Raw genomic sequence first — 12894 nt, 5'->3', positions numbered from 1 at the left:
TCCATTGTTTGGTCAATTTAAACATCAGCCCAGACAGGCTGAAAAAACAGGGCTGTCAGGATCGAGGTGACATGTTGAATCTGCACAAACTTCTAATAAAGTATAGATGCTGCCGTGCTTTCTTTGTAATGACAGTTATGTGCTGGTCCCAGGACAGATCCTCTGACACTTTTCAGGGAGAGAAACGTCGATCCTTAATGCCAAAAAATTTAAAGTTATTGACCCTCTCCACCTCAGTTCCTCTAATGAAGACTGGCTTCTGGGCGGCACCTAATTAATCAGCTTGTTTATTTTGGCTTTTTTCTTAAAGATGTGCTGGGTGTGCTCTGGCTAACGCTGCACGCCTGCATGCTTCACGGCCTGGTATCAGTCCGCAGCCCAGAGGTTGGGGACAACTGGTTAAGGAAGATGGTTGTGGTTATTGAAGGTCAATGATCCGAGCGGAAAAACTTCTCAAATTCCCAGTCAGTGAAGAAGTCCATGCCTGCATGTAACAGACCTTGATGGCATTCAGGTATACATGCCCATAACTGTCAAGTAATTTGCCAGAAGGTGGCTTAGCAAGACTTCTCATGGGCAATTAGCAATGGCAATTGCATGCTATCCTGAATCAAATAAATAAGAGACTGGATTAAAGAAAAAAAATAAATAGTATTCTGATTTTTAAAAAAGGCAATAAGGGATAGGAAGGAGAGCAGAATAGGGTATTGACCATAAGGCCATAAGACCTTAAGATATAAGAGCAGTATTAGGCCATTTGGCCCATCACATTGCTCCACCGTTTCATCATGGCTGATCCAATTTTCTTCTCAGCCCCAGTCTCCTGCCTTCTCCCTGTATACTTTTATGCCCTGACCAGTCAAAAATCCTTCAACCGCTGCCTTAAATATACATAAAGACTTGGCCTCCATAGCTGCCTGTGGCAAAGAATTCCACACATACACCACTCTCTGGCTAAAGAAATTCCTCCTCATCTCCATCTGGAAAGGACGCTCTTCTATTCCGAGATTTTGCCCTCTGGTCTTAGACTCTCCCACCATAGGAAACATCCTCTCCACATCCATTCTATCAAGGTCTTTCACCAATCGATAGGTTTTAATTAGATCAGCCTTATTCTTCTGACTTCGAGTGAACACAGGCCCAGAGACATCAAACACTCTTCATATGACAAGCCATTCAATCCTGGAATCATTTTCATGAACCTTCTTTGAACACTCTCCAGTTTTAGTACATCCTTTCTAAGATAAGGGACCTACACCTGCTCACAATACTCCAAGTAAAGTCTCACCAGTGCATTATAAATTCTCAACATTACATCCTTGCTTTTATGTTCTAGACCTCTTGAAATCAACACTAACATTGCATTTGCCTTCCTCACCACAGACTCTACCTGTCAATTAACCTTTAGGAAATCCTGCACAAGGGATCCCAAGGCCCATAGCACTTCAGTTATTTGTTATTTTCTCTCCATTTAGAAAATAGTCAACCTTTTCATTTCTTCCAACATAGTGCATGACCATATAATTTACAACACTGTATTCCATCTGCCATTTCTTTGTCCATTCTCCTAATCTGTCTAAGTCCATCCGTAGCCTCTCTACTTCCTCAAAACTACCTACCCCTCCACCTATCTTCGTATCATATGTAAACCTTGCAACAAAGTCATCCATTCCATCATCCAAGTCATTGACATATAACGGAAAAAGAATCAGTCTGAACTCAGACCCCTGTGGAACACCTCTAGTCACCTCCAGCCCGTCTTTGCTTCCCACTATTTGCTTCCTGGCAATCAGCCAATGCTTTATCCATGCTCAGATCTTTCCTGTAATACCATGGGTTTGTAGCTTGTTGTGCAGCCTCCTGTGTGGCACCTTGACTGGTGGAGCAGACTTAACACTAGCTGTTTTACTCATGCCCTTGTTTTCTGTTTATATATAAAACAGTGAAGTCAATAATCCTTAAGTTCATTTAATAAAATACTTTTGTTCTATGTGAGGGTTTTGCATTGTTATAGTGGTAAGAATTGATCTGTAAGAAAGAACAAATACTATTTTTCAGTTTTAATTCATTCACAATGTACTTGTGGTAGCACAATGGTGCAGTTCATAGAGCTTGTTCATAGCTCCAAAGACAAAGGTTCAGTCCTGACATTTGGTGTTGTCTGTATGGAGTTTGCACATTTTCTCTGTGATAGTGTAGAAGTCCAAGTGCTTCAGGTTCCTTCCACATCCCAAAAAAAGTGCATGTTGGCCAGTTAATAGGGCATTACAAGATATCCAAATAGGTGCTTGATGTTTGGCGTGGACTTAGTGAGCATGGGTGATGGTTGACATGGACTCGGTATGATAATGAGTCTATGACAAAACAACTGCACTGTGCAAACAGAATGGTAATGTCTTTTGAACTTCACACTCTCGCATTCTTGTTCAGTTATTTAAAAAGTGCACTACCACATATTAAATCTTGCTGTGCCTCTAATTTGTTTCCATAAAATTAACTAAACTAACTGGATATTCAGAAAGCCATTAGTGCACTGCAAACAACTGGAGACATCTAGATATTAGGGTTAAATTGATCAGTTTTAATCTGCCTTGGTGCTGTTACAGCACACAATAGTTAAAATGGCCACATTTCTCCAAAAATTACTTCCAGCTATGTTTGGTTCAGACTAGCAAATAACTCATTTGAGGATTCTTGTTAATTGGACTAAGACACTGACAACAACCCTTCCCTTGAAGAGGAGTTGGTAAGGTAATATGTCAAGTGCACAAAATGTGACTCCAACCTATTATGTAAGAGAATGCTGCTCCACCAATAGTGACAGATATGGAGATGTTCAATCTTCTCATTGAGGAAAGCTGGATTCATCACTTAAAACATACTCTCATATGGCATGTGTGACAACTGTTGGTGAAAGGCCCATGGATAGAATTTGACTCCTCAAAGCTGTTGACCTTTGCACTACAGTGAATGAACAAGGAGAACTGTAATGCTCCTAATTCCTTAAGAATTCTTTCAGTCTCCTCAGTGCCAATGGCAGCTTCTTCCCTCTCCTGATTGCTAATTCCCTCCCTCTGTTTTTTTCTGCTCTCATAGTTTTTAACTCTGATCTGATTACAGCCTCTTTCTTGTCTCCCCTCTGCCTAACTTAGATCATGTCTACACAAATGTGGCTGATGCTTACAAAGACACTACCCTCCCTCACCAGGGATAGTCTGACCATCTTTCATTGTTTCTGCTTCTCAAGTACAGCCCGGTCATTAAACGTGTGAAACCCACAATGAAGACTATTAAGATCTGGCTGGAGGGTGCTGACTGTGCTCTTCGGCACCAATTCCAGCACACATACTGGAGCATGTTTGCCACCACAGACTCTCAGGTTAACATTGATTTATATACCAACTCTGTCCTTGAGCACACCAACAAGTGTGTAGATAGAGTGACATCACCAAAACAAATAAAAGTTTTCCCCAATCAGAAACCATGGATGAACAGAGAAGTTCACCTCCTGCTCAAAGCCAGAGATTCAGCCCTCAGGTCTGGAGACCGGGAGGCTTACAACTCAGCCAGGGCCAACCTGAGGAGAGGAATCTCTCAGGCTAAACACATATACAAACAGAGAATCGAGGAGCATTTCAACTCCTTGGACCCCTGGCACATGTGGCATGGCATACAGGTCATTTCCGACTTCAAACCACCTAGTACTGTTCCTCTTCCAGCTCTGCTTCCCTCCCTGATGAGCTCAATTACTTCTACGCTCGCTTTGACTGAGAGAACAAGGAGGTCACCCTCAAAGCGGATCTCCCACCTGGTGAAATGCCTCTCTCGCTTTCCACCTCTGATGTTTACGTCACCCTGAGCAGGGTGAATGTATGGAAGGCAGCTGGTCCAGATGGAATACCTGGCCGTGTGCTCAGAGTCTGTGCAGGGCAGTTGACCGGGGATTTCACAGACATTTTTAATCTGTCCCTGGCCCAGGCAGTTGTCCCCACAAGCTTCAAGATCGCCACCATCGTGCCAGTGCCGAAGCATTCCACTGCCACGGGCCTGAATGACTTCCACCTAGTTGCATTCACCCCCATCATTGCAAAGTCCTTTGAGAGACTAGGTCTATCACATCTGAAATCCTGTCTGCCCCCTACCCTGGACCCCCATCAAATTGCCTATTGCACCAACAGGTCAACAGAGGATGCCATCTCCATGGCACTTCACTCTGCCCTGACCCACCTGGACAGCCCCAACTCTTAAGTCAGAATGCTGTTCATTAACTTTAGATCAGCATTCAATACTGTGATCCTCTCCAAGCTGATCGCCAGATTGGTATCAGCTCATCCCTCTGCAGTTGGAGTTAGAACCATGTACAGGAACGCAGTCATAGGTGCAAGGGGAGTACAGAAGAGGGCTCAGCACACCGCCCTGAGGCACGCCAGTGTTCAGTGTGACAGTGGAGGAGGAGAGGTTGTCTAACTTAACTGATTGGGGTCTGTTAGGCAGAAAGTCCATAATCAAGTTCGCAGACGACACCACGGTGGTTGGCCTGATCAGAGGGGATGTCGAGACGGCCTGCAGGGACAAGGTCCAGCACCTGGCCGCGTGGTGTGCCGACAACAACACCCTTAACACCCAGATCACGAAGGAGATCATTGTGGACTTCAGGCATGCTAGGAGCCACACTCACGTCCCCATCTACATCAACGGAGCTGTAGTGGAGCATGTATCAAGCTTCAAATTCCTTGGTGCCCACGTTTCCGAGAATCTCACCTGGTCCCTGAACTCCTCTATCCTAATCAAAAAGGTGCAACAGTGCTTTTATTTCCTGCAGAGCATGAAGAAAGCTCACCTCTGTCCAAGGAAACTGATGGACTTTTGCCGTTGTACCATTGTGAGCATATTCACCAACTGCATCTCAGTGTGGTATGGCAATTGTCCCGTATCGGACCGCAAAGCACTCCAGCGTGTGGTGAAAACTGCCCAGCGCATTATCGGCACCCAATTGCCCATCATTGAGAACATCTACCATAAACGCTGCTTGGGCAGGGTGAAAAGCATTATCAAGGATGCATCTCACCCTAACCATGGACTTTCTACTCTCCTCCCATCCGGTAGGCGCTACAGGAGCCTCCACTCCCGCACCAGCAGGCACAGGACGAGCTTCTTCCCTGAGGCTGCTGAACCTCTCATCACAGCGCTAAGCAGTATTGCACCCATATTGTACTGTCTCAGTACTTCTATATTTGTGTGCTGTAGCACTTACTTTTTATCCGCAGTTATTTTGTAAATAACACTATTCTTTGCATTTCTGGTTAATGCTAACTGCATTTCATTGGCTTTGTATCTGTACTCGGCACAATGACAATGAAGTTGAATCTAATCTAACCTAACTGACCTCCAAACATACTTATTTGCCCTGAGGACTCACAGTCTTAGGAAATCCCATAAAATGTTGGAGAATATTACAACAGTCCTATTAAGAGGCAATATTTTCTTTGCTAAAAAAAGCAGTTATTGGATCACAAAATTATTGGCATTTGACTACCTTCATTCCGTATTGATTACCATGTGTCGGATATGTCATGAATTTTAATTCTAAGATCCATAATAAATTATAATTCTGTTGAATTAAAAATCCAAATTACGGAGGATACAACATTAAATAAAGGTAGAATTAAAGGAGATTGGGAGTTAAATCTATGGTGATGGAGGTAAGGTGGTGTTCACACATATTTCAAGGGATAGTGAAGCAAGAAGGTGCAAAAAAAGCCAAAGTGACTGCAGAATCCAATCAATATTTGGATATATAGTTCACATCAGAATTGCCTACTTAGCTATTTGAATCCTTTCCCAGGCATCCACCAGCCAAATAGGGAGCTGCACCAACAGCAAGGAGATGAATCCAGCTGTATGAAACTACAATCTTGAATGCTTGTGGGGATAGACCCTGATGATTGGAAGTAGAGATATCAACCAATGAAGCGGGTTAGAAAATGACCACGTGAGGAAGACAGTGACTAATGCAAGACAGAGACAGGAGAGACTGCAAATGTTGGAGTCTGAATTGAAAAATGAGCTGTAGGAGGAACTGCATGGCTGAAGCAACATCCCTTGAAGGAAATGGACAGTTAATATTTTGTGTTAAGATCCCAAAATTTTAATGTTGCAGCAAATATCCAACTGCTGTCTGCATGTTGATACAATGATTCAGTGCAAAAATCTCCAAAAACATATTGCACCACAAGAAAAGCTATTTTGCACACATAACATAGAAACATAGAAAACCTACAGCACAATACAGGCCCTTCGGCCCTCAAAGCTGTGCTGAACATGTCCCTACCTCAGAAATTACTCAGCTTACACATAGCCCTCTATAAGCCCTCCAAAAGTCTCTTAAAAGACCCTATCATATCCATCTCCACCACCGTTGCCGGCAGCCCATTCCACGCACTCACCACTCTCTGAGTAACAAACTTATCCCTGACATTTCCTCTGTTCCTACTCCCCAGCACCTTAAACCTGTGTCCTCTTGTGGCAGCCATTTCAGCCCTGGGAAAAAGCCTCTGACTATCCACACGATCAATGCTCCTCATCATTTATACACCTCTATCAGGTCACCTCTCATCCTCCGTCACTCCAAGGAGAAAAGGCTGAGTTTACTCAATCTGTTTTCATAAGGCATGCTCCCCAATCCAGGCAACATCCTTGTAAATCTCCTCTGCACCCTTTCTATGGCTTCCACATCCTTCTTGTAGTGAGGCGACTAGAACTGAGCACAGTACTCCAAGTGGGGTCTGACCACAGTCCTATATAGCTGCAACATTTCCTCTCAGCTTCTAAATTCAATTCCACGATTAATGAAGGACAATACACCGTACGCCTTCTTAACCACAGAGTCAACCTGTGCAGCTGCTTTGAGCGTCCTATGAACTCGGACCCCAAGATCCCTCTGGTCCTCCGCACTGCCAAGAGTCTTACCACTAATACTATATTCTGCCATCATATTTGACCTACCAAAATGAACCACTTCACACTTATCTGTGTTGAACTCCATCTGCCACTTCTCAGCCCAGTTTTGCATCCTATCAATGTCCCCCGCTGTAACCTCTGACAGCCCTTCACACTACCCACAACACCTCCAACCTTTGTGTCATCAGTTCTTTCATAAATAAATTGCTTTTCTTTGTCGAGTCAAATAATTGATTAACCTTCAATAACGTAGTAAATGAGGTGAAATACTGAAAATGGGGGCCTTCATATCTAGAGTTGAGGGATGGTGTGTTGGCTATTGCAGCAGAAAGAACTGAGATTTGAATCAGTGGGAAGAAATGTAAAGGCCTCCTTGAGGAAGCAAGAGTACTTCTCCTTCTGACTCACTGGACTGCTGGAAAAGACCCACGGTTTAGAGAGACAATAACTTTAACTTCATCTCCATTGCCAAGCTTTTAGACCCTTAAAGGTCAAATCAGGCTCCAGTTACACAGTACGAAAGATATGAAGTCTTGTCTCTGCCTTGCAGCTAACTTGGATGCAATACTATCCATCTTCCTTCAAATGTGTGTAAGAAAATATGTGATGTTCTTGAGCCTCTTCCACAAACTCCTCCTAATTGACACCTCCCACTTGTAGCTGGTTTAATATCACAGAAAATACCCCTGAATTAGGTTCATTCCTATATATTTTTACATGCAAATTTGATTTATTTCTTCCCGAAAAGTGGCAGGTGACCATTTTTTTGGAAGTTAATTGTCTTTCATCAGCATGCATACCTGAATCATATGAATCACTTTTACCATGTGAAGCTGTGACCACTTCTGGGCACTCTAATGGGAAATTCATTTCTATGTCTGTGATGTTGCCCTGACAGCAGCTACTTATCTGATATCATCAGTAGTTACACACTACATACTTTCTCCATTAACAGCGTAAACCAAAGCTTTTAGTTGCATCCGAGAACCTTCATTAGACACTCATAAAAAAGATATTTGAGCACATTGCACTGAGAATGGCAATGATTTTGATGTCTATACACAGCATCTGCTGACCTCAGGATTCTTTGCAAAGTAACAGAAAGTGCGCTATTGGTTGTCCGTTCATTTCTTGCAGACTCTTATGCAATTCACATCAAAGCAGAATTCTGTAATCTATGCCCCTTTCATCATCCCTAATCTAACGGTAGAATCGGGCCTTTTTCAGACTGGAGCTCGAGGTGGGGTTTAGTTTCTTGTATATGTACTGAGATACAGTGAAATGTTTGTGTTGCTGTGCCATCTAGGCAGATCATGCCATACATAATACATAACACAAAGGTAAAAAGATTGCAGAATATAATGCTTCAGTTACACAGAAAGTGCAGTGCGGGGAAACAAATAAAGTGCAAGAGCTGCAATGAGGTAGATATGGAGATTGAAAAATTCACCTTTAGCGTATGAGAGTCTGTTCAATAGCAGGATAGAAACTGTCCTGGATTCTAGTAGTCCATGTTTAGCTTCATTCTTCTGACCCAGTATTTTGCCGAGCTTTCATGGCAGCCTTTTATGCAGATGTCCCACAGCTGTCACAGAGAAAGACTGACCTATGCTCAATGCGGCAAGGGTATAATGGTTGGGGGCTTTTTAGGCCTCCATTTTACAAACGTTTGTAGAATATGATGCTGCAGTATTTCCATTGTCATTTTGCCAGCAATTTTTTTCAATTAGTGCAGCACTTGTTCAATGAGCTAAAGATTGGTTTCATATGTGCCATGTTGTATGATGTCAACAATCACGGTCTTTCCATGATCATGATCGATCTTGACAAATTTTTGACAGAAGTGGTTTGCCATTGCATATTTCTGGGCAGTGTCTTTACAAGACAGGTGACCCCAACCATTATCAATACTCTTCAAGGATTGTCTAACCAGGACTTGTGATATGCACCAGCTGCTCATATGATCATCTACCATCTGCTCCTATGGCTTCACGTGACCCTGATCAGGGAGCTAAGCAGGTGCTATACCTTTCCCAAGAGCGACCTGCAGGCCAACAGAGAGAAAGAGCACCTTACATCTCCTTTGGTAGAGACATTTCACCAGCCCACTACCGTAAAGGATCTAAAGGATATAATGAAACTCTCAGGTCGGTGAGGACAAATGGTTTAAATGAGGACAATGCAATTTGCAATCTGGCTGCACTTCAGTGTGGAAGTGGAACTGTGACAGTGAGTGAAGCCAGTTGCCTTCTCCTTGCCTTGACTTGTCCTTGCCCTCTTAATTTATCTATTGGTGCTACTATTGGAAATGTTTTCTCCATTTATCACACATAAATAACAATAGAGAGTCCCTGGGCTCCTTGCCATTTCTTTCCATATTTTATTATTTCTATTTTTCTTCAGTAAATTGGAGATAAGTCTAAGATATTGGCAGTAAAATCCCCTGAAGGAGATAAATTACCAAGTAAAGGACTGAAAAAATTTCATTCTATCATTATTACTGAATGTCTTGGATTCAGCAAAGGCCACACATGGCAGATTTCAAACACTTGGAGTTGGGAGCATAGAGTAGCCCTGCCCTGCCCTCTTTAAAAGGCACTTTGGTGCTGCAGTGCAATATCATTTTCCCTGCAGGATGGCTGGTACTTTCTAAGGAGGTTGTTAGAGGGTTTTGTCTTTCAAAGCCCTTAATATATGGAAGAGTGAATAACAATCATGGTTTTTGTCATTCAGTGGTCTGTTTTGTTGAGGTTCAAGATTATACACTAAGCTTCATCTGAAATCCTCAAACAAATTGTTCAGTAAATTACATTAGAGTGTGCAGCTTCTGGATATTAGGCTGGGATACCATCAGATCTAGTTGGACATTGATGCTAAGCATTGTTAAATAGCCTGCCAACATTCACTGTCTTAGCTGCCACATTAAAAAGAAAGACTACTTTAATAAATTACTAGAAGATGGCTGGCATTGCAGACTTGATAAATGAAATACAAGCTTTTTCTAAGAAGGGCAAAATGTGAGGAAATATAATGTCCCAGCTGTAAGTAGATAGTAGAACATGATGTTTTTTTTTAAAAATCTGTTAAATATAATGCTTCTGTTTATAGTTTTACTTCATCTATAATTTCCATAACACATTAATTTGCCTGGACAAATACAACCTCTGAATGTTATAGCGGCTAGCTTATAGAAGGAAACAATTCAGGAAAATATTCTCTTTTTCCAGAGTGAGGCTCTGCAGTAAGCTTTGAAAATATTATGACTGCATCCATTTTCAGTGCTCCAGCAAAGCTTTCTTTAATTTAGTGTTTGTTCTTCATTGGTGGAGTGAAAAAGACCTGACCCTGGCAATTTTTTTCTTGTCTATGATTTTTTTCAATAACTCCTTCTGACAAAAACTGGCTGCACTCAGCAATTTACAGTAATATATTGAGGGTAACCAGGTCTGTGTCCTTTAATCCTTTAATCTACCATTTATGCCACTAGGGAGAAAAGCCAAATACTTCATGAGTACTGCGGTCACTGGTGAATGATCGAGACTTTGCTCCCAAGTGCAATAAATTTCAGATCAAATGATATTGCAAAGAAATGTTCTATTTTATTTGATTAGTGGAATGGAATTAAAACTGTATGGCAAATTACATGACTGAGCCTTTCTTCATGTTTAGTGAAGAACTAAGCACTGACCAGACAGTGCATGACCTATTTCCTAAATTTAGAAACCTTTACTTGTAATAATGCTCTAGTGTGGATCACAGAATTATAGACATTTACGGTATGACAAGAGGCTATTCATTCTTTTTCAACCATATTGGTTAAAATATTCTGTCTAAACTTATCCCACTTCCCAGCTTTTCATGCATTATAGATGGTAGCTCTTCAATGCAAAGGTCACACATATATATTTGGAACAACATGAAGTGAGACTGTTTAATTAAATTGAGCAAAAGAGAAATTAAAAATAAACCAAATTGGAACCAACATGTTTTGGCCCTTTCTATAAACAATGTGGTTTCTTAAATCAGAATCCATGTATTTATTTATACATGCATATAGTCTTTTTCGAGCTTAGATTCTGTATATGTGGTTATCTATTATCACAGTTGAACTTCCCACTAAAATATCCAGTCTGTTTGTGTGAAAATAATCACAAATCCATATCAGTCTATTGTAATGCACCATCTAGATGCTGAAATACTGTTTGGTTACTGAGGGAATCTATTCTTGCATACTCAAAAGAGGATTTCACCGATTTACCAATGTTGATTGATGGGAACTACAGAGTCTCTAAAAGGTACAGGAGTACAAGTAGAATGAATAATAAGAGCAGGATTATGCAGGCTGGCCCTTTGATCCTGCTCTGTCATTTAAAATCAGGACAGATCTATTTGTAAATTCATATTCTCATTTCTGCCTATCCCTGCTAACTATTTACTACCTTAAAGATGAACAGCAAATTAGACATCATTCTCCATATTACTGGATGCAAAGTTATTGTATAAAATAATGGGTCCATTTTTCTATTTACAGATAGACAATTATGTTTATCTCAAGCAAAATTATCATTTAAGTAAATGTTTTTAATTATTTCAGGCAAAAGAAATAAGTCGTTCTTAGGTTGATAAATGCAGAAAAGCGATCTCAGCACCTTCCAAAATGATTTATATCCAATAAAATCTCAGGGTGAATAGCATATTCTATAAAGTTCAAAGTTCAACATTCTGAGTAAATTCGTTATCGATGTATACTGTATGTCACCATATACTATACTGACATTCATTTTTGTGCAGTCATTCACAATAGAACAAAGAAGTGCAATGTAGTCAATGAAAAACTGCACACAAACAAAGGCTGATAAATACTGCAAACATAAAAAAATAAGTAAGTAATAGGAGAATGTGAATTATAGAGTCCTTGAAAGTGAGTCTATAGGTTACGGAATAAGTTTAGAGTTGAAGTCATTCATGCTGCTTTAGGAGCCTGACAGTTGATAACTGCTCCGAAACTTGGTGGTGTGGGACCTTAGGCTCCTTTACCTCCTTCCCGATGGCAGCAGCTCGAAGAGAGCACAGCCTGGATGATAGAGGTCCTTGAAGATGGATACTGCTTTCTTGTGGCAGTGCTCCTTGTAGATATGCTCAATGGTGGGGAGGGCTTTGCTTGTGATGGACTGGGTTGTATCCAACATGTTTTGTAGACACAGACATCGATCATTTGGTCCATTAATTTGATATTCTAAACAACTCTCTTCATTATATTACAGTCCATCTTAGCCTATCTATCTTTACATTTGTTTACATATTTAGAGATAACTGACATAGAAAACATAATTAAGTCACATTAAAAAGTATACAAAATTTATTTTTATCATGGTAATTTCAGTCTGAAGATTGATAGTCATGAAGGAACATGTCCCTGCTCTTATAAATAGAATCTGGCAGTAGTTCCCTGAGAGGGCCAATCATTCTCCAGTTTGCTAACAATTTCTGATTATATAATTCCTGACAGTGTGGCACTTCGACGATACGGAACTGAAGAGTCATCTTAAATATTCTGATCAACTCGAGATAATGGAATTTAGAACTCAGTATTGTGGCTCTGCCACATGGTAGTGTTGTCATTGACCTACAGCTGACATTTGCTGAAGAAATTTGATGACTGGCAATAAAAGCTACATGCTTTTGAAGTCTCTTGAAATTTCTTTCTTGTTTCAACCACTTCTCCATAGTTAGTGGACAAAGAACAACCATTTAGAATTTTTATGCTGTATGTATGACAAGATTATATAGAGCCTACTGGCCTACTTGTTTCCCTTTTACTGTTGATTTATATCTTTGGGAGGAAATTCAATTCCCTTTTTTTAAATGTAATGTGCTAGAATAATTCAAAATAATTGGAGAAACTAAACAAATTAGAGCTATATCAGATGATAG

Source organism: Mobula birostris, chromosome 4 (genome assembly GCF_030028105.1).
Source record: "Mobula birostris isolate sMobBir1 chromosome 4, sMobBir1.hap1, whole genome shotgun sequence".
Taxonomy (NCBI): Eukaryota; Metazoa; Chordata; class Chondrichthyes; order Myliobatiformes; family Myliobatidae; genus Mobula; species Mobula birostris.
The sequence above is the reverse complement of the archived record's forward strand: the minus strand, read 5'-3'. Positions refer to the sequence as shown.